This window comes from Mustela nigripes, chromosome 14 (genome assembly GCF_022355385.1).
Source record: "Mustela nigripes isolate SB6536 chromosome 14, MUSNIG.SB6536, whole genome shotgun sequence".
In the NCBI taxonomy this organism is placed as follows: domain Eukaryota; kingdom Metazoa; phylum Chordata; class Mammalia; order Carnivora; family Mustelidae; genus Mustela; species Mustela nigripes.
In genome coordinates this window covers 49,524,389-49,542,669 of record NC_081570.1, presented here as the reverse complement: position 1 = coordinate 49,542,669, position 18,281 = coordinate 49,524,389, and the positions used below count along the sequence as shown (strand labels likewise).

The following is an 18,281-nucleotide window of genomic DNA, read 5'->3' as shown; positions in this document are numbered from 1 at the left end:
GAAATCCTGAACTGTGCACAGCAGGAATGAATGAGCAAGACAGAGAAGAAGAGGGAAGAGCAAAGGGTGGGGGAAAGGAGAAAAAGCAAGAGAGACCCACCATTAATACTAGCTTTTAGAGGCTTCAGTTAACAGGACAATTTAGGAGTGCAGTTTTTCCAGTCTATCTCAAGTCCAATTACCCACAAGATAGGAAATAAGAACTATTAATGAAAGATGTTTCCTTACCTCGCTTCTATATCCTCAAACCTACCAATGTTAAATAATTTTCAAATAATTCCCATAACAGTAACAATAGCACACATGGATTGAGTATTTATATTGGCTTTTCTCATCCTGTGAATTTGCATTCCAGGAACATCAGCCCCACCATGCCATGGAAAATCAGCTGCACATCCAATAGGGTGACTTTGGATTGCCAACCCCATTGAGAGCCTCATGTTTCCACGTAGGCTGGCTTTATGCCTTGAAAATAGTAGGCTCTTCCAGGAATTCTGCTTTGTTGACCCAAATAAAAACTTAATCCTCTTGCAGGGCATTGATGTGGAGACTACAACATCAGAGTCTTACAGATTTAGCAACATGATTCGAAATTGCAGTATTTCTCTAATAATGTATTTTTTAATTTGTGAACTACGTTGAATGTTGACCACAGGGATACATTTCACATTTTCTTGATTTGACTGGGTAAATCCTAGATCATCCAAGGCACTTTTTAGGCTAAGTAATCAACACTGGCATTTAGAGGACAGACATGACAATATAAATGATAAATACTCGAAGCAAATGTAAATTTAGGAATTGATGAGGCTCCCTAATCAGCAAGTTTCAGCAGACTATTGTCCCCCCAAATCTGTCTTTCTCTATTCTTGGATGCATAAATGAACAGTTTAGAGCCCATAGCTCCTAAGTGTCCTTGCATACAGGCATGACACATGATTAAGATCACAATAGAATAGAGAGAATTATTGAGTCAACGTTCCATGTCATTTGCTTAAAATAAATTTGTCCTAAACTTGTGGCCTTTCCAAAGGCTGCAGTGAGGTCATGTTAGAGATTGAACTTCAATTACAAAGACCAGGGACAATGACTTGGGAGACAAGGGAGCAGCAAGGTGGAGGGAACCTGGGCTCCTGAGTGACCTGATGGAGCAGAGCTGCTTCTGTAGCCTAGATCATATTTAAGCCACTATAGTTGGTTTTTGTTGTTGTTGTTTGTTTGTTTTTGTTTTGTTTTTAATTTTGTTTTTAAAGATTTTATTTATTTATTTGTCAGAGAGAAAGCACAAGCAGGGGGAGTGACAGACAGAGGGAGAAGCAGGATCCCAGCTGAGCAAGGAGCTTGATGTGGGACTTGATTGCAGGACCCTGGGATTCTGACCTGAGCCAAAGGCTGACACTAAGTGACTGAACCACCCAGGCATCCTTAAGCCACTGTGTTTTGAGATCTGTGATTCAGCAGCTCAGCCTTGTCTATAATCACCACCACCACCACCACCATCATCATCATCACCATCATCATCATCAAGATTATAAAACAATTTTATGGTACCTTTGGATCATTTCCTCTCTGAAAGCTTATGGCTTTTCCCCAGCTTAATAGAAAATACATCTAGGTCTGGGGTTTTTATTTTTTAATTTTTAAAAATCCAATTCATTTAAACTAAAAAAAACAAAAAAAAAATCAGTTTACCCATTTCTCCTATTGATTTTCTTATCAGCTTCCTTTTCTAGTCTTTCCTCCTGCCTAATCTCTCTTTACTACCCCTTACCCCAGACACACTAAATGAGTCACTTTTCTTTTCTTTTCTTTTCTTTTTTAAGATTTTATTTATTTATTTGACAGACAGAGATCACAAGTAGGCAGAGAGGCAGGCAGAGAGAGAGAGAGAGGAGGAAGCAGGCTTCCTGCTGAGCAGAGAGTGCATGCGGGGCTCGATCCCAGGACCCTGGGATCATGACCTGAGCCGAAGGCAGAGGCTTTAACCCACTGAGTCACCCAGGCGCCCCATAAGTCACTTTTCTATTTTCACTACTTTATGAACACAGCATGCATGTTCATCCCTCTCTTTCTTGGTTTGTGGATTTTTTTTTTCTGCCCAAAAGCCCCTCATGTTTTCTCCCTGTTCCATCCTTTATTTCTTTTCTTTCTTTCTCTTCTTTTTTTTTTTCCCCCAAGAACCAGTTTAATGCTCCCAACTCCCCCAGGCCGAATTGGCCAATCCCTCCTGGGTGTCCTTTAACTGCTTATACTCATCTCTAGGACAGTTATCTTCACATAGAGGGCAGTTATTTCTTTGGGTGTTTGTCTGCTAGACTATGAGCTCCATGAAAGTGCAATGCCTTTATTCACCCTTGTGTCCTTACAAGCCAACTTCTATAACTCTCAATAGATGTTTGGTAAATTAATTGGTGAATGGAGAGATGAACAAATGCTTACCTTTTCCTGCCTTGCACTCTTGTCTAACACAGACTCAGGAGCATGGCTGATGCAAGGCATGGCATTATCACCAAAGGGAAACTTTAAGTATAAGTAGTAGGACGTAGAGCTTCCTTCCTACAGACCTTCCACACATGTTATCACTGTTAACCCTTCTTCTGGATAGGTGAGTCAGGCACTGTCTTTCTCACAACACAAATGAGGAAACTAAGACTCAGAAACTATAGGGAGTCTACTCATCATTCACTTAGTGAGTGGTTGACTAGAATTCAACTCATTTCACATTCCTCCCCAAAGCTCTGGCTATGTCTGGCTTCAAAAATTTTTAGGCACCATTTTAATGTTTAGCTGGCTCTTATCATAATCAAAGGTAAACAAATGGGCCCATTTCTTTTCAACAGCTTTATTGAGGAACAATGGATAAACAAAACACTGCACATATTTAATATATACAATTTGATAAGTTGGGACATACACAAGCAACTATAGTGGTTATAGTACCATAACCACAATCAAGACAAAAGATATATCCACCACCTCCTAGAGTTTCCTTGCCCCTGCCACCACCATTTTGGAGGTAAGAATATTTAAGTCTACTGTCTCAACACTGTATTATTTACTATAAGCATTTTGCTCCTAGAGCATATCACTAGAACTTATTCATCTGGCCTCGCTGAAACTTTATACCCACTGAATGACAGCTCCCTGTTTCCTCGACCCCACAGATCCATCCTTCTTATCTTGGACACACCCCACAATCCGCTGCAGAGGTGCCTGAAGACCACAGATGATGTCATGCAACTGAGCTGCTATGATAGTCAGAGAGAGGATGCCTGTATCTGGACTGAAGCCAGGGGTGTAAGGTATGGGTTTTCAATTTACAGAAGGAAAGCTAAAAGGGAGCTCAGAAGTCTCCAACCACCATATTTTACAGATACAAAACTGAAACCAGCAAAGTGAAGTCATAAGCTCATGACCACATGGCTGGTAAAGAATGAATCCCTAGTCCAGAACTAGTCTCATTCCATTACGCAGAGGGTGTTTTGGAGGAATGGAAAAGAGGGAGTAACACTCTCTGGTACCAAAGTTGAAAAAAGGCCTGGGCAAGTAAAGAAATTGTGAAGCTGAGAGGAGAAAAAAACCAAAGGGATGGCTATAAAATCCAAACTGGTTCCTGAAAGATGGACCCAAACATGTTCAGACAGTTAAACAGTAATTTTCAGGAGAAATGAGGGAGATTGGGGATAAGAGCAATGGTCTAGAACTGTAACTTGGTGTAAAGAAATGTGAGCTGAACTATTTCTCTATTCTCTGCTGTCTGTAGTCTTGGGCAGTTCCATTGCTTCCTCTACTTTCCTTCTCAGTAAAATGTAAATATCATCAGCTCCACTTCTGGGGTTTTGATAGGATTCAATGAAATCATGAATGTGAAACTGTTAATAAATGTAGGTTTATTTCCCATGAAGGCCTATGCCATAACCAATTGTTTCTAATACAGCACAGAATGAAGAATATAGGTAGTTGTATTTATCCAAAAGTTTTAATTTTTTATTTATTTTTAAAAAGATTTTATTTATTTATTTGAGAGAGAGAGAGAGAGAGAGAGAGATTGAGAACAAGAGAGATCATGAGAGGGGGCAGGGGTAGAGGGAGAGGGAGAAGCAAGATCCCTGCTGAGTGGAAAGAGCCTGACTGGGCTGGATATCCGGACCCTGGGATCATGGCAAACGCTTAACCTACTGAGCGACCGAGGCATCCTAAAAGATTTTAGAGTAGAAATTGTGTGTGTGTTTATCTATATCTATTTCTACATCCATATCTATAATGCATACATATATAAGCACACACACAAAATCTTCACTCCAAAACCTCTTCAAATTGAGGTAGGATAAATATAACTAACTAAATATATATATAGTTATATATAGTCATATATATATATACACACACACACATATATATATATGAAAGAAAAATACTGTTAAGATAGAAATAAGGTGAAATCAAGACCCAGATTAGTATCCAAAATGCATGCAGTGAAATTCTATATACTTTTTCAGGGTTGACTTGCAATTTGGCTTTGAGTTTCCTAGTAACCAATTCTAAAAAGAAAAGGTAAAAATCTGGGGCGCCTGGGTGGCTCAGTGGATTAAGCCGCTGCCTTCGGCTGGGTCATGATCTCAGTGTCCTGGGATCAAGCCCCGAATCGGGCTCTCTGCTCAGCGGGGAGCCTGCTTCCCCTTCTCTCTCTGCCCGACTCTCTGCCTACTTCTGATCTCTCTCTCTCTGTCAAATAAATAAATAAAATCTTAAAAAAAAAAGGTAAAAATTTATAAAATATATGATATTCATGATTATAAAATTGAGAGTTAAGAAGCATTGTTCAAAAGCAACACAGACATTCTGAGGTCTGAGAAAACTGAACCCATAACCTCCTGCCACACTACTGCATACACCACTACTGCATACATACAAGCAGACCAGAATTGTCATAAAGAGGACTAATCTTTACTATGAGGCGTTGAACAAGTACTCAGTCCCTGGATGAAATTCCAGCCAGCATAAGGACAGAGGGAGTGGGAAGGACGGCAATTGCTAAAATTACTATTTTAGGAACTCCTCAGCTATATCTTTAGTGCCCTGGGCTAATGGTACTAGTGCTTAGTACCTGGCAAATTAGATACGTGCCTAGTTTGACCACAGTGTCTCTAGACCCAGAAAACCAGCAACAAAGAAAGGAAAGGACCAGTTGAGGTTGACTTCTCTGATGCTGGGGTTTTTCACACTCATTGTAATATTTCTAAGATCACATCCCACCCCAAAAACATAGCATGGAGAGGAAGGAAATGGGAATGGGAAAACCCAGTTGGCATGGACACTGAGTTCAGACTCTCTTTTCCAGCCCATGTCCTTTAGCTCTCCAGCCTCTCTTGACCTCTCTGTTTCATAAGGTGACTCAAAATGGGATCAGGAAAGGGAACTCTAGCAAGGGAAGTTATAGAATTGGGATTGTTATTGTGTTGGACACATAAGCAAAATCAAGCAGGTAGCTTGTCTCAAAGCCTAGTTGGTAGGCTAAGAAACAGGATAACAAAGTAAAACAAAACAAAACAAAACAAAACAAAGAGATTACAAGTCAACCAAAAACATTACAAGAAAAAAAAAGGTGGTGGGGGAGGAAAAGAAATAGAAAAAGAAGAATAAAAAGAAATGAAAGAAAAATCCTGTGTGGGTCAGGGTAGGGAGATAGGGAACTATACTGGTAGATCCCTTTGGAAATGGTAATCTTTTATTTTTTTTTTAAATTGTGATTAAAAGTATGTAACATTTGCATTTTAATCATTTTTAATGTACAGTTCAGTGCCATTCACTATATTTACATTGTTGTGCAACCATCATCTGTGTCCATCTCCAGAAACTTTTCATCATCCCAAACTGAAACTTAAAGTCTATTAAATAATAACTTCCCTTTCTCTTCTCTCCCCCAGCCCCAAGCAGCCATCATTTTACTTTCTGGCTCTGTGAGTTTGACAAGGTACTTTATATAAGTGGAACAATTCAGTGTGCGCCCTTTTGTGCATGGCTTATTTCATTTAACATAATGTTCAAGGTTCATGCATGTCGTAGCATGTGCCAGAATTTTCTTCTGTTTTAGATTGAGAAATATTTCATGGTATGTATATACCATATTTTGTTTTTCCATTCATCCACTGATAGATACTTGGGTTGCTTTCACCATTTGGCTATTGTGAATGCTTCTAGGAACATGGCATATAAATATCTGTTCAGATCCCTGCCTTCAGTGTTTGGGGGTATGTACATCAGAAGTGGAATTGCTTAATCATATGGTAATTCTATTTTTAACGTTTTTAGGAGAAAATAGCTATCTTAGTTTATCTTTGGAGAAAAAAATTGAACACATTCTTTAATGTCTTGTTTCGTTTGTGGAGTTGATTTTGAGAACATCAGGAATCTTGGGTTCTAATCCCAGTTCTCCTATTAACTGTGTAGTCTTTGAAAGTCACTTGAATTATCAGGACCACTCTCAGTTTCCTCATCTGAAAAATGCTATCTTTGAAAGTAATTGGTATCCAAGGTCTTTGAAATTCTAAAGGTCTATAATTCTGTGTATTTCCTTTGGTGTGCAGGTTCTTCCATTTATGTCTTCATTCATTCATTTGGAAAAAGTTGTTTGAATGCCAGAGCAGGTTTTTCTTCCCCCTCAAAGATAATGAAGAGTAATGGGGGGAGGAGTCAGAATGGGAGGAGGATGGCTGGGGTGGTGGTTGAAAGAAGAAATAAGCCAGTAGAGTAAGATGAAGCTGAAGGTGGAAATATGGGTTAGGAACGTTCTAGGCCTGGTGACCAACTTTCAGATTTTAGACTTTATCCTGACACCAATGGGGAGCCATTGAAAGGCTTAAAGAAGGTGGTACAAGATCAGTTTGATTAAAAAAAAAAAATTACTCTGACAAGAGTGTGGAGAATGAATTTTATAGGTTCAAGACAAGCTCTCTATCTTTTCTTTACTCCATTGTCTCATTTTTCCCTTTTGCTTTGAAAGTGGGGAAAATTAGTCAAGATGTCCCAGAAGCTAACCCAGAAGAAAAGATAGTTAGATCTACATTATTTCATCTTGGAGAAATACTATACTATACTTCTCTTTACAATAAAAAAATATTCAGTCACTATTTTCCCTGAACTGGGGAAACTACTTACCATGGTTGGTGGTATATTAATACCTCCAGGTCATTAGTTTGCCAATTAATATTTTAAGACCATGAAGTTAAGGTAATTTTAAAAAGTTTTGAAAGGAGATCATTATCCCTTTATCTACAATGGTAAAAAATTAAATATCACATATTAATATACTATCTTATATGAGAAAACTTAAAAATTTGTATTTGATTAAGTGAAGTTTTTCCTTAACTGGGATGCAAATAATCTAGTTCTGGCTTTTATAATATTCTTTAGATAAATAATGTAGTATTACAAAATCAAAATTACACAGTGATGCTTTTTTGTTTTTTTATATACCTCTCATTTTCTTTACTATGAAAGTAATGAGTTGTGTTGGGTCAGCAGATTATATACCTATGAAAACAATGAATGATCCCTCAAGGACATTATTTTTAATGGGTGAAGTGAAGAATTAATTTCTTAAATCATATGAGTACAGAAATTAATTATTTGGAAAAATACTCCAAAGTTTTAATATGCAAAAATAATACCTTGTTTGCCGATATTAAGATTTATTCAACTATTAATGCCCTGTTCAGTAAAATAGTGTTGGAAAGAATGACATTTATCTCGAATAATTTTTGGCATTTTGGCATAGTTTTTACTTTGTTTTTACCAAGGAGAAAAAACCAAAATGAGAGCAAGGAGAACCAATTATAAAGAGTGGTTTAATTTGTCAAGGGTGCTTGCAATGGCCAGTTGGTTACAAGCAGGGCTAGGCTGAGAGCTGAAAAACTAAAGTTTGTGCAGTGCTTCGTATGTGTTTTGGGTATATTGAAAAAATGAGTGCTTTTTCAAGAAAGAAGCCAAAGAATGGTAAGTGTTTCTGGTTTTAACATTATTCCTCTGAGTTTCATAGTCCTCCCAAGAGCTATAAAGTAGACAATAAATCAAACATATTTTAATTTGTCATGAGATAGCAGATAGAAACACAACTTTACCAACTGGTCCTCTGCCAAAGGATTTCTACTAGTCCTATTCAGTTCCAAAAGTTACACTTACTATTAAAAATTAAGAAAAAAATTGATCAAGTAAATTCAAGTCTGGAAAACATTTACTGAATGTCTCCATAGCCAAGCACTGTATCAGCTTCTGGGGATGCAGGAAAAGTAAGTGATGATCTGGTCTTCAAAGAGGCAAGTGACTCTAGGCAAGGCTGGGTTACCTTATATGCCAGAAACCAGGGCAGAATAGCCTTCTCCAGGTCAGTAAAAACACAAAACATATTATGTTATACCAAATATTGAGGCACATCCTACTTCACTGCTCTCCTTCCAAATCCAATGCCTTATATTAGTAGGACTATCTTTGGAAAGTCTCTATTTGAACATTAGATGCAAGAAATCCTGTATCCTTATGGGACAGTATAATATTTGAGTTAATTTTGAAAATATAATATATATATGAAACTTGCTTCAAAGTGTCTTTAAAAATATAGCCATTAGTGTTCAATTTTGTTTCTCAAAGTCAAAATTTGAGAAGACAACTGAATTTTATGTTACAGAAAATTGAAAGACTCATCACAGTATCAGTGTCAGTATCAGTTGTCATATAAAATGCTTCTTTAAAAATTTTTTTGGGGGGAGTATGACCAGGTGAGAATTTTTCTTAGTAGATAACAATGATACATGCGTCCATATTTCCCGAGTGAAATGTTCCTAATTGGAAAGCTACTGAAAAGCTTATAAAAACTCATCCCTTTTCTTTTTTTCTTTTGTAAATTTGAATATAAATAATGACTCAAATCCATAGTTTTACAAGTGTCTTATTTTGATATTGTTACTTGATCACTCCAGTTGTTTCAATTTGCTCGTCTGTTGATTTAATTTTTTTAAAAAAATGTGTAACATTATGTACTGTTTGTCTTATAGAGTATGCTAGGTACAGTAATAATAGGCTTCCGTAGACTGCTGATAAAAGAATTGTATTAACTTTGAAGTGCCAAAAAGGAAAAAAAAAAATCTCTCCATTTTCACAGGTTATGATATAAAAGTTCAACATCACAATCTTCAATTGAAAATTAAAAAAAAAAAATTCACTGATAGAACAATCCCAATATGAGAAAATCTGAAGTGTTTTACTATCATATGTTGTGGTACTTTAAAAATAAAAACATGATCAGTTAAGAAAACACCATAACTAATGTTTATAGTATTCAGATATTTCTTAGTATCATCAAATGAAATGCCTGTTCACTTTAGTTCTAAAGGAACAACACATGATCAGTTTTACTAAACATTTCCCATAATAAGAAAGCTTAGTTGTTAATTTTTCCCCTTAAAAAAAACTTTAATACCACAAAAGTTTTTAAAAAGCTAACTCTCCTGCCCAAATAGGTCTTTCCATGTGGCAATTCATAGTTATATAGAAGATATTCCAAAAAGTATTAATTCAGATAATCTTAGGGGAGCATTTCCAAGTTCAAAGCCCTGCCTAAGGGCCAACAGTCTTTGTTAGTTTTAGTATGTTCACATGTGAATTAATACATTTTGGTATATCACTTTTATACTTGTAAATCAGATTTATGCCCAATTGAGAGGCCCTGGAATCTGGGTCTTTAAGAAAAACAGACAGTGGAGGTGTTGATGCCAGCGAAAGTGTGGGTTTCCTCTGAGTTGGTAGGCCGCTGTTCTATGGAGCTGGATGTTAAAATACTTTCATTTGTCTCTACTCTAATGACTGAATTAAAATACCCCTCTATCTCCCAAGTCATTATAATGTGGAAATTGTACACTGTGTACACATCATGGGCTGTGAAAAGGCAACTCAAACACATGACCAGCTTAGTATGTTTTAAACATTGGAGCAAATGGGGTAGTTGGTTTTGAATTCATTTGCACTAATTTTTACTACGCAGACGTGCTCATTAAAAAGTTGTATTTCAACTTTGTTATATGTTCACATTGAACTGAGCTGGATTTTCACTGCACTGCTGCATCTGCCTTTTTAATTTGCCTTGAACAGGAATATTCTTTCATATCATGGACAATTCAGGCAGGCACTATCAGGTAAAGTCAAGTCATGGGCTTGGCCTCTTTCTTCTCCGTGTCTCCAAGGAAAATGGGGTCCTTTCCCACCATACCCCTGGAACCTACAGGTTGGGATTGCAGATAAAGATAGGAAGTACAGAACCTCCACCCACACACACCAGGACGGGGGTGGGGGGTGTTGCTGTATTAAACTCTCTTCAGGACAGCTACTCATTTGCAATCAACTCTGCACTTGAACCCTTTAAGGTTACAACCAAACTTCAGGAAAGTTACATCACCATAGACAAAGTTGCTTAAATTATTATTATGCAACACTGTGTCATTACTCACACATGGACATTGCAATTATCTTTCCAATTTGGCAAATACCACTACAGCTTTGAAGGCAGCTTCAGAAGAAGTAAAAATTGAGGATAAATATGTCAGTTTCTCCTTTAGGCTGGGAAAAGTTTTCCCACCCTCTCAAACAAACTCTCAGGTTTTATCTTGCAAACAAAGTGAGACCTTTTTCTCCTAAGTCTTTGGAATCCCCTATTTTAAATGTAAATTATCAGTCTGGTATAATCCATATGCTTGGCTATGGAGAAGAGCTATACAATAATAAAAAGGTGAAAGTGAAATTCTGGATCTGCTTTTGTAAAACTCGAAGGCAGCAATACACATCTGGTAATCAATTTGGTAATTAGCTGTATCCCTCAAAAAAAAAAAAATAGTGTAACCACTGGGTTGTGTCTGCCCCAGGTGATCTCTACAGATCTGGTAACGAGATTGTCCACACCCCCACCCCAAGTTGCTGTTCAGCCGCTGGATCGCTTGGTGTCTAAGCAGAAGACAGATGAAATATATTCTGGATACATTTTTTAAAAAATTGAATCCAGATAAAAACGATCAGGTTGTAAAAAGAAAAAAAAATGGTAACTAGTTGTCCAAGAAAGAAGCAAGCGAGAGTGAGAACAAATGACCCGTACAAGAGCCTATGACCATTTTTCTCCCTTGCTGGCTGTCGCAGAGCTGACGGGAGGAGGATGTGGGCGAAGGAGGGAAGGATAGAGGGGGAAAAAGACAATTTAAAGCATCCTCTCCCTGACTGCTAAGGTTTGGCCTCCCCAGTACTGAGGAAGCGGTGATAGCCTGCCTTTCTTTCTTTCTTTCTTTCTTTCTTTCTTTCTTTCTTTCTTTCTCTCTCTCTCTCTCTCTCTCTCTCTCTCTTTCTTTCTTTCTTTCTTTTTTAGAGCGTAAAAGGAAAATAAAGCAGAATAGGTATATCTCCCTTCCTGAACCAACTACAGCTCGGCTCCTCCCTCCAAAAGAAAAAAATAAGTATTTGAAAAATCTCCGGTACAAAACCCAATCCACATGCATCCAGTGAGGCTTCTGCAGTCAACTCGATTCGATTTGGCGAGTTGCACTGAAGGAGACGTGATCTTGAAAAATCAATCCGTGCTCGCGCCCCCGCGCCGCCGCCGCAGCCGCCGCAGTGGCCACAAAATTAGCGGCTCCGAGGACATTTTTGCCGCAGTGCACGTCCGCCGTAACCACCGAGCACTCGGGTGAATAATGGAAGTACAGTGTGGAGACAATCAAGTTGATTTATCACGCAAAATAATTCACTGCTCCAGTCCAGCTCTTGGTCCTGTCACTTTAAATCACAAACGCGCGTATACACAGATCCATAGGCCCCACACATGCATGGCACACGTGTGTGTGTGTGCGCGCGCGCGCGCGTCTGTATGCGCGCGCGCACAGAGCCAAGTGGACCGATTCCAGATTGCTTCCGTATAGGAGGGGGGGGGGAGAGCAAAAGGGCCCGTCACCCCAACCCGCTACCCCCACCTTTTGCAGCGTGGACAAGTGGCTTGTAACGCAGCTTGTAGCAAAATAAAGTCTGAACAAAACTAGACTGTGAGACTAGCACGTCCCAGAGTGAAAGTGAGTGACGTTAACGCAGACTCTGTAAAGACTCGGAGCACTTGCAGGCAAAACTAAAATTCCCTTTTTCATAAAAGAAAGAAAAGAAAATCATTAACTGGGTTCTGATCTAAAATGCTGCTTTTAAAATGCATGCACATGTTGAAGACTCAGCGACTGTAATTTCTTGGGTAAACATCTGGTGAAGACATTCCAGGAGCACATCTGAAAGGAAGAAAGGCGTAAGACAGCTCCTTCTTTATATATCTTGGGTCAAAAAAGGGTTGTTAAAACTTTTTTTTTTTTTTTTAAAGTGTGCTCTTGATCTAAATACCTTTATGAGCTGTAGAAGTCAATTTAGTTTGAGAGAAGAGGACGGAGCTGGGACCTAGGAGTCCTGGGTCCCAGACACAATAGTGTGTGAGGATGGGCAAGTCACTTTTCCTATGACCTTCTTTTCTCTCTTGTAAAATCACAGGCAGCAAATCATATGCTTTCTAAGTGTTGTGTTTTTTGTTTTATGTCCCTACCCCCCATGGACACTCCATGATTCTACGTAGGAAAGAATGATGATGGGTGGGGGACATAGTAATGAAGAGAGAAAAAGAGGTCACATTCTTCAGGTGGCATCTGTTGAAATTGGCGGTGATGAAAGTGATAAGTCTAGTATGCCTGAGTCCTTAACAATAAAGATTGTGTCTATATTAAGAGCTGCTATTGTCCCAACTCTGAAGTATATGTAGTATAATGAATGCTCTTCAAGAATGGCAATGTAATCCTGTAATTACATATGGTGGGGGGGAGAGGAAATGTCAGCCAAAGGTGTTTTTGGATTGGAACAATTTTCAGTATTCTTATTTATTTGTAGTCTAATATGAGATGTATTTAATCATTTGGATAATTCAGAGAACATAACTTTTTTGGGGCATAAGAGTTCTTCTGTACCCGATTGGCTGTCTAGATGGACTGAATTAATAGGATTAATTACTCCCTATCAACTTTTTCAGAAAACAGTTCCAAGCAGGGACAGGCTGGGGCCACTGTTTGACAGCTCCCCACCCCCCTGCTTTATCTCTGTAGTGAGTAGTGAAGAGTGTGGGTGCTAGAGCCAAGCCACCAGCTCCTTTTGACATGCACTAGCAGAGTAATCAGACAAATTACTTGCTTTAGTTGTGCCTCAGTTTCCCACATTTCTAAAATGGGGATTATACCAGCAACTAATTCATAGGGCTGTTGTCAGGATTAAATGAGTTATCATATTAAAGTGCTTGGAACAGAGCATGGCACATGTAACAAACAGCTCAATAAATGTTAGAGGTTATTATGACTCCAATGTAAACACAGGGAAAGCAAGGTCAGATATAATAGAGGAATCTTTGAGCTGCTCCTGGATTTCAACTAAGGCTTCTAAGCACTTTATTTTATCTGGCTTTTATGTCAGCTTAAAGCAAGGAGCTCAGCAGTCTTTATTATTATTATTAAGAATAGGCCAGAACATTCCCTACCCAAACTCCATTCCCATACATACAGTAGTTGTGAAACTGGAGAATTCTCCACTTGACCAGAACAATGCAAATATATAATATTGGCTCTATATGTTGAGTGCATACTTACTGGTGTGTGTTTTGACTCTGACGGTGGGAGGAAGCCAAGTCCCCCCCCCCCCTTATCTTTCCCCCTTTGGAGAGAAGTTTCCAGGGCTTCCTGACTGTTTCTGTTGTGATACTCTTTTTGTACACAACTTGTTACCTTAGGCCTAGCCTCTGTCATTGAATTATGAAATCAAAACAATCCCAGATCTCTGGTGTGTTCCCTTTGTGTCATTATTAGTTTAAAGAGGAAAAGCAACATCCTGAATTTCTCTCCTCTCTTAATGACCCCCAGAGTGCAGACTTGAACAAGGCTTTAAGAAGGGTCATAGGCTTGGAATGCTTAAGGGAGCAATTCCACTCAGTGTTTGCAATTTGGGATTGGAAGCAAGCTGCAGTTAAGCTTTATAGAGGAAATGGAGATTAGGTGTTTTTCCAGAACAAGATAGGTGCTGGCAGGCTTAGTTCCCTGCTTGTTGGAAAGCAATGTCCCACTTCTTTCCTTCACTGGCACCTGAAGCCCAGGTGCACTAACCATTCTACCCGGCTAGCGAAGACACCAGGCCGACGGGCCTGGATTGCCCGGGGTGGCGTCTGGTACCACGTTTCGAGGTCTGCAGGCACCGGGGGGTTAAATTCAACTTGAGACAGAAAGCGTCTTACTGAGAGCGGCGAAAGAAAAGTTGATTTGTTCCGAGTGCTAGCATGAGTGCTCGAGATACACTTGGTCAATTTGATTAAAACAATATCCTAAATAAATACATCAGTAAAAGAGGGCGCGCTGCCTTCTACTCCACCTGCTTGTCCTTCTTCCTTCTCTTTGTGGGGGCAGAATGACACTTTGGCAGGGGAAGACTCCCGCCGCCCCCCTCCCCGCCATCGTTAGCACAAGCGCATCTCCCTTCTTCTACAGAGTCTCTGTAAGGTGCCCAAGAGGAAACTCAAGGTACCTACACTTTCAAAAATTTCGGGTGCCAAAGGTGAGAAATCTGGCGAGTTTCTTTCCTCCCCGCCCTCCGCAATTTACCATCCAGAAGCCATGGCGCCTGGCCTCGCAGACTTTCCAAGACTGTCCGGGGGACGACTTCACTGATCATAGTCAGTCCCCACAAGACCGCTGACTTTGCCAGTTCTACAGGTACTGGGGAAATTGAGAGTAAGTAAATCAAACTGTACCCTCCATCACCACCAACTAGGACGACGGGGATCCCCCACTCCAGGCCTGGAGAGAGATTGGGGCGAGGGCAGGTAAAGAGACCAAGCGGGAGGCGAGGAACTGCCCGGCAAGGTCATGACCGTGAGGCCGCCGGAGAAGGCTGGGGCGCGCAGTGGCCAGGCGCCGCCCTCTGGCCCGGGAGCTGCCCCGCGGCGCTCCCCTTCACGGCAGCCTGCCTGGCACAGCCCTAGGAGAAGGAGGGGACGACGCGGCAGAAGCGACCCTTACTTTCGTGGTGGGAGCCGAAACCCGCGGGGCTCTCGGACGAGTTGTCCTGGAAGGAAGATCAAATGCCCAGCACAACTGAACTTTAGAAGGGGCTCTCTGCATTGGTCCCCTCCCCTCAGTGTCTTCTTGCTCTGGGAACTTGGCCCTGAGGGCCTAGTTCTTCACATTAATTCGTGGTTCCTCCAACTCAGCCGCTCCTTCTCTCAGACGGCCGTCTAGGGTGTCTTGTAATGAAGGGAACAAGTTCAATGTGTTTTGTTTTGTTTTGTTTTGTTTTCCTTTCAGGGGGAGTATTGTGTGATTTTAAAATCTCCTAGGCGTTGAAAAAACTAAGCCCAGACTAAACAACAAAACCCAAAACAAAAACCACTGCTTTCACGTGAGTGTGGAGTGGAGTCAGTCCAAACCTTCCCTGGGCCGGTCTGAGCCCTTGGTCAGATAGTCGAGCTCCTGCATCTTTCAGGAAAACAGAGCCCTTTTCACACACTTCTGGAGGAGACTTAATAAGACTGCAATATATTACCACCACGTTTAAAAGGTTTTGCAGAGGCAAGGTTTCCTAAAAGTGACTTGCCAGCGATGCATGGAAAAGCAAATCCGCTTACGGAGAGGAACCGCTGAAGAGGAAGGGGGGAAAGGCGGGACCCAGCCCCAATTAAAAACCACAGTTTCCAACTTTTGAACCGCAGCCCTGATCACTGTGGGGCTGTGAGGCTGGTGGAATGTAGTGGCTGCCTCTGAAGCGGACAGGTTGTAGACCTCCAAGGCTCTTTTCACTGCTTTCTGGAAGTCCCCAGATTTTCTTTTCCGGTGGCCTTTCCCCTTAACAGCCAAAGTTAGGTCTCCCCTTTTGTATTTTGTTGGTGTGTGTCTGGACCATGTTTTGTGCATGTGGGAAAAGCCTTGCTCCTTACACACTTGAAGTGCATCAGGTCTCATTCTTTAGCCAGCAGCCTTTGGGGGGGGTGGTGTGCGGGGAGAGTGTGGGCGTCCTTGCAGGTGAAGTTGTGTGTTTGTGCCAAAATTGCTGTCTGAACCCTCACCCCACTGCTAAGGAACAGGCCTAACATGACTCTCATCTCCAGAAACTTTTGCTGGAGTTTCTGAGAAATCACCACCTTAATTATTTTAAGCTGAAGTTTTTGTGTGTGTGTGTGTTTTGTATAATGAACTCAAGAGAAAAATTGCAGTATGTTAGTTTTCTGATTTCTTAGAGCTTGTAAAAGAGGTCTTGGACCCTAAAACTCTGGGTGGGGGAGCGGGAATCACAGACTCTTCTGCTGGGAAAGTATAGCCTTCCAGCTTCATGAGGGTAAGGATAAAGACTGCTTTCCATAAACTTTAAAACATCTAAAAACAGTGCACCAAGTCTCAACTACCATGTCTTTGGGAACACACATGCGTCCCCCAAGTATTTTCCGTCCTCTCTCCGTCCCCTGGCAGTTTTGCGGCACCTTCTCAAACTATCTCTTTGAATGGCCACTCTAACTTTTACAAAGTTTCTTGCTGTTTACCATGATAAAGTTGCACTTGCCCTGTGTGCAACACAAGCTTGCCTTTGAGCCCTTGACATGCTTTCAACCCTGTACTGGGAGTGTTTTAAAGGCTACATTTTAGCCTTAAGGGATAAAAATGTTGCTTTCATCCTGTCAAGGAAGAGTGTTGGGGGCAAAGTGGCCAAGTTTGTAGGAAACCGGATCCCTTAACTTTGCTAACACCAGGAGGATAGTTTGGACATGCTAGTCCTTGCTCGCTGAAATGCCAGGGCAGGGTACTCAGGACACACTGCACACACGCGGGTCCTCTGTTTTCCTGGACCAGCAGGTCCCGCCTCCAGCGCCGGGGATGCTGAGCGTTGGTTGGGGATGTTGTGCACACCTGCAGATTTTAAAGCAGCCCAGCGAGAGCGGGTGGACCCCCTTTTCCGTTAGGGCTACTTAATGAAGCAAAGTGCTAGACCTTCACAAAAGGGAAAACATCTTGTTTACATCTGTCCTTTCTTAAGAAGTGCTTAGGGACAAGGCCCACCAATATTCCGGATAAAGTTTTATGCTACCAGAAATGTGCAGTACGTTGGGGCTCCGACTGGGGACTCATTGAACGCCAGACTGTTACAGTTAATCTTGCCTCTCTTTTTGTTTCCATTGCTCTATTTTTCCTTCGGTCTCTTTCCTTCTCAGTGTTCCCTACCTCCTGAAGGGAGTTAATAAAAACCTCATCCTAATTTTTATTAAAATAACGTAGACACTAAATTGGAGAGTTAATGTTGCAACTAAACTCTTCGGGAATCTATCGTTCTGTTCGCTACATCTTTGCTGCTTGTAATGACAGCCGCTATTGTTCTTAAAATTCACCAAACTAATTATTTCAAGTTCTTTGAGAAAGTGTAATAAATGGTAATTGGAAAAACACCACCATCACCCAATTCTCCTGTTTTTATTTTTTCAGATCAAGGAAGACGACTCCGAGGACAAGAATAAACTTGCTGTAGATTATTTTTTAGCTACTCTATTTTCGGTAGCTATTCTTCTAACTTAACTAAATCGCGCAGCTTCATGCGATTCCATCTCTACCTCTCCCCTCGTGTCCTCACTGACTCACTGGGCAGTGCTCTTCAGATGAGTCTGCAGGTAGTGGAAACCCTCCTAGAGGGACACAGGACTTAAAGCGCTCAGTTTCAAAAGTTCTGAGAAAATGTCTTCCTCAGAGGCTACGAATGGAGAAATCATTTACCTAATTCATTCAAGAGCCTCTATAGGAAGGACTTTGGAGGGTGATATTCCCCATAATGCGGTACTAATGAAAGTCCCCTTAGTCCGTCTCTCTTGGCCGGGCGAGAGCGGGCGTCCGCTCTCCGTCTGCGGTGGAGAGGCCCTGGCCAGCAGCGGTCCGGCGGCGCCTCCTCATCTGCCCCCAGATGGCACAACCAGGGCGCAAAGCGACAGCAGCGACTCCCGACTCTACCGGGGCCACTCACTGTCTGACCCGCCGCTGTCACGCGACCCTTGTCACCCCCTCCACGCGCCCCCCCCCCTCCATGCGGGCACTCCTCCTGCTCTCCCTTCCTTTTCATCCTCCCCAGTGATTTTTATGGGGGGGGGGGTTGGATGGGATGTAAAATGGGAACGTTCTTTCCCCCGCTTTGCCCACTTGCTCAGCCTTCTACCCTGC

The 18,281-nt window shown here is 41.2% G+C and overlaps 1 protein-coding gene across 3 annotated transcripts in view; it reads right to left on the bottom strand.

The window, feature by feature from the left end:
- The window catches only part of NFIA (nuclear factor I A), a 560,134-nt gene that overhangs the window by 366,016 nt on the left and 175,837 nt on the right, over nt 1–18,281 (bottom strand). The gene's annotated exons all lie outside the window — the stretch shown is intronic.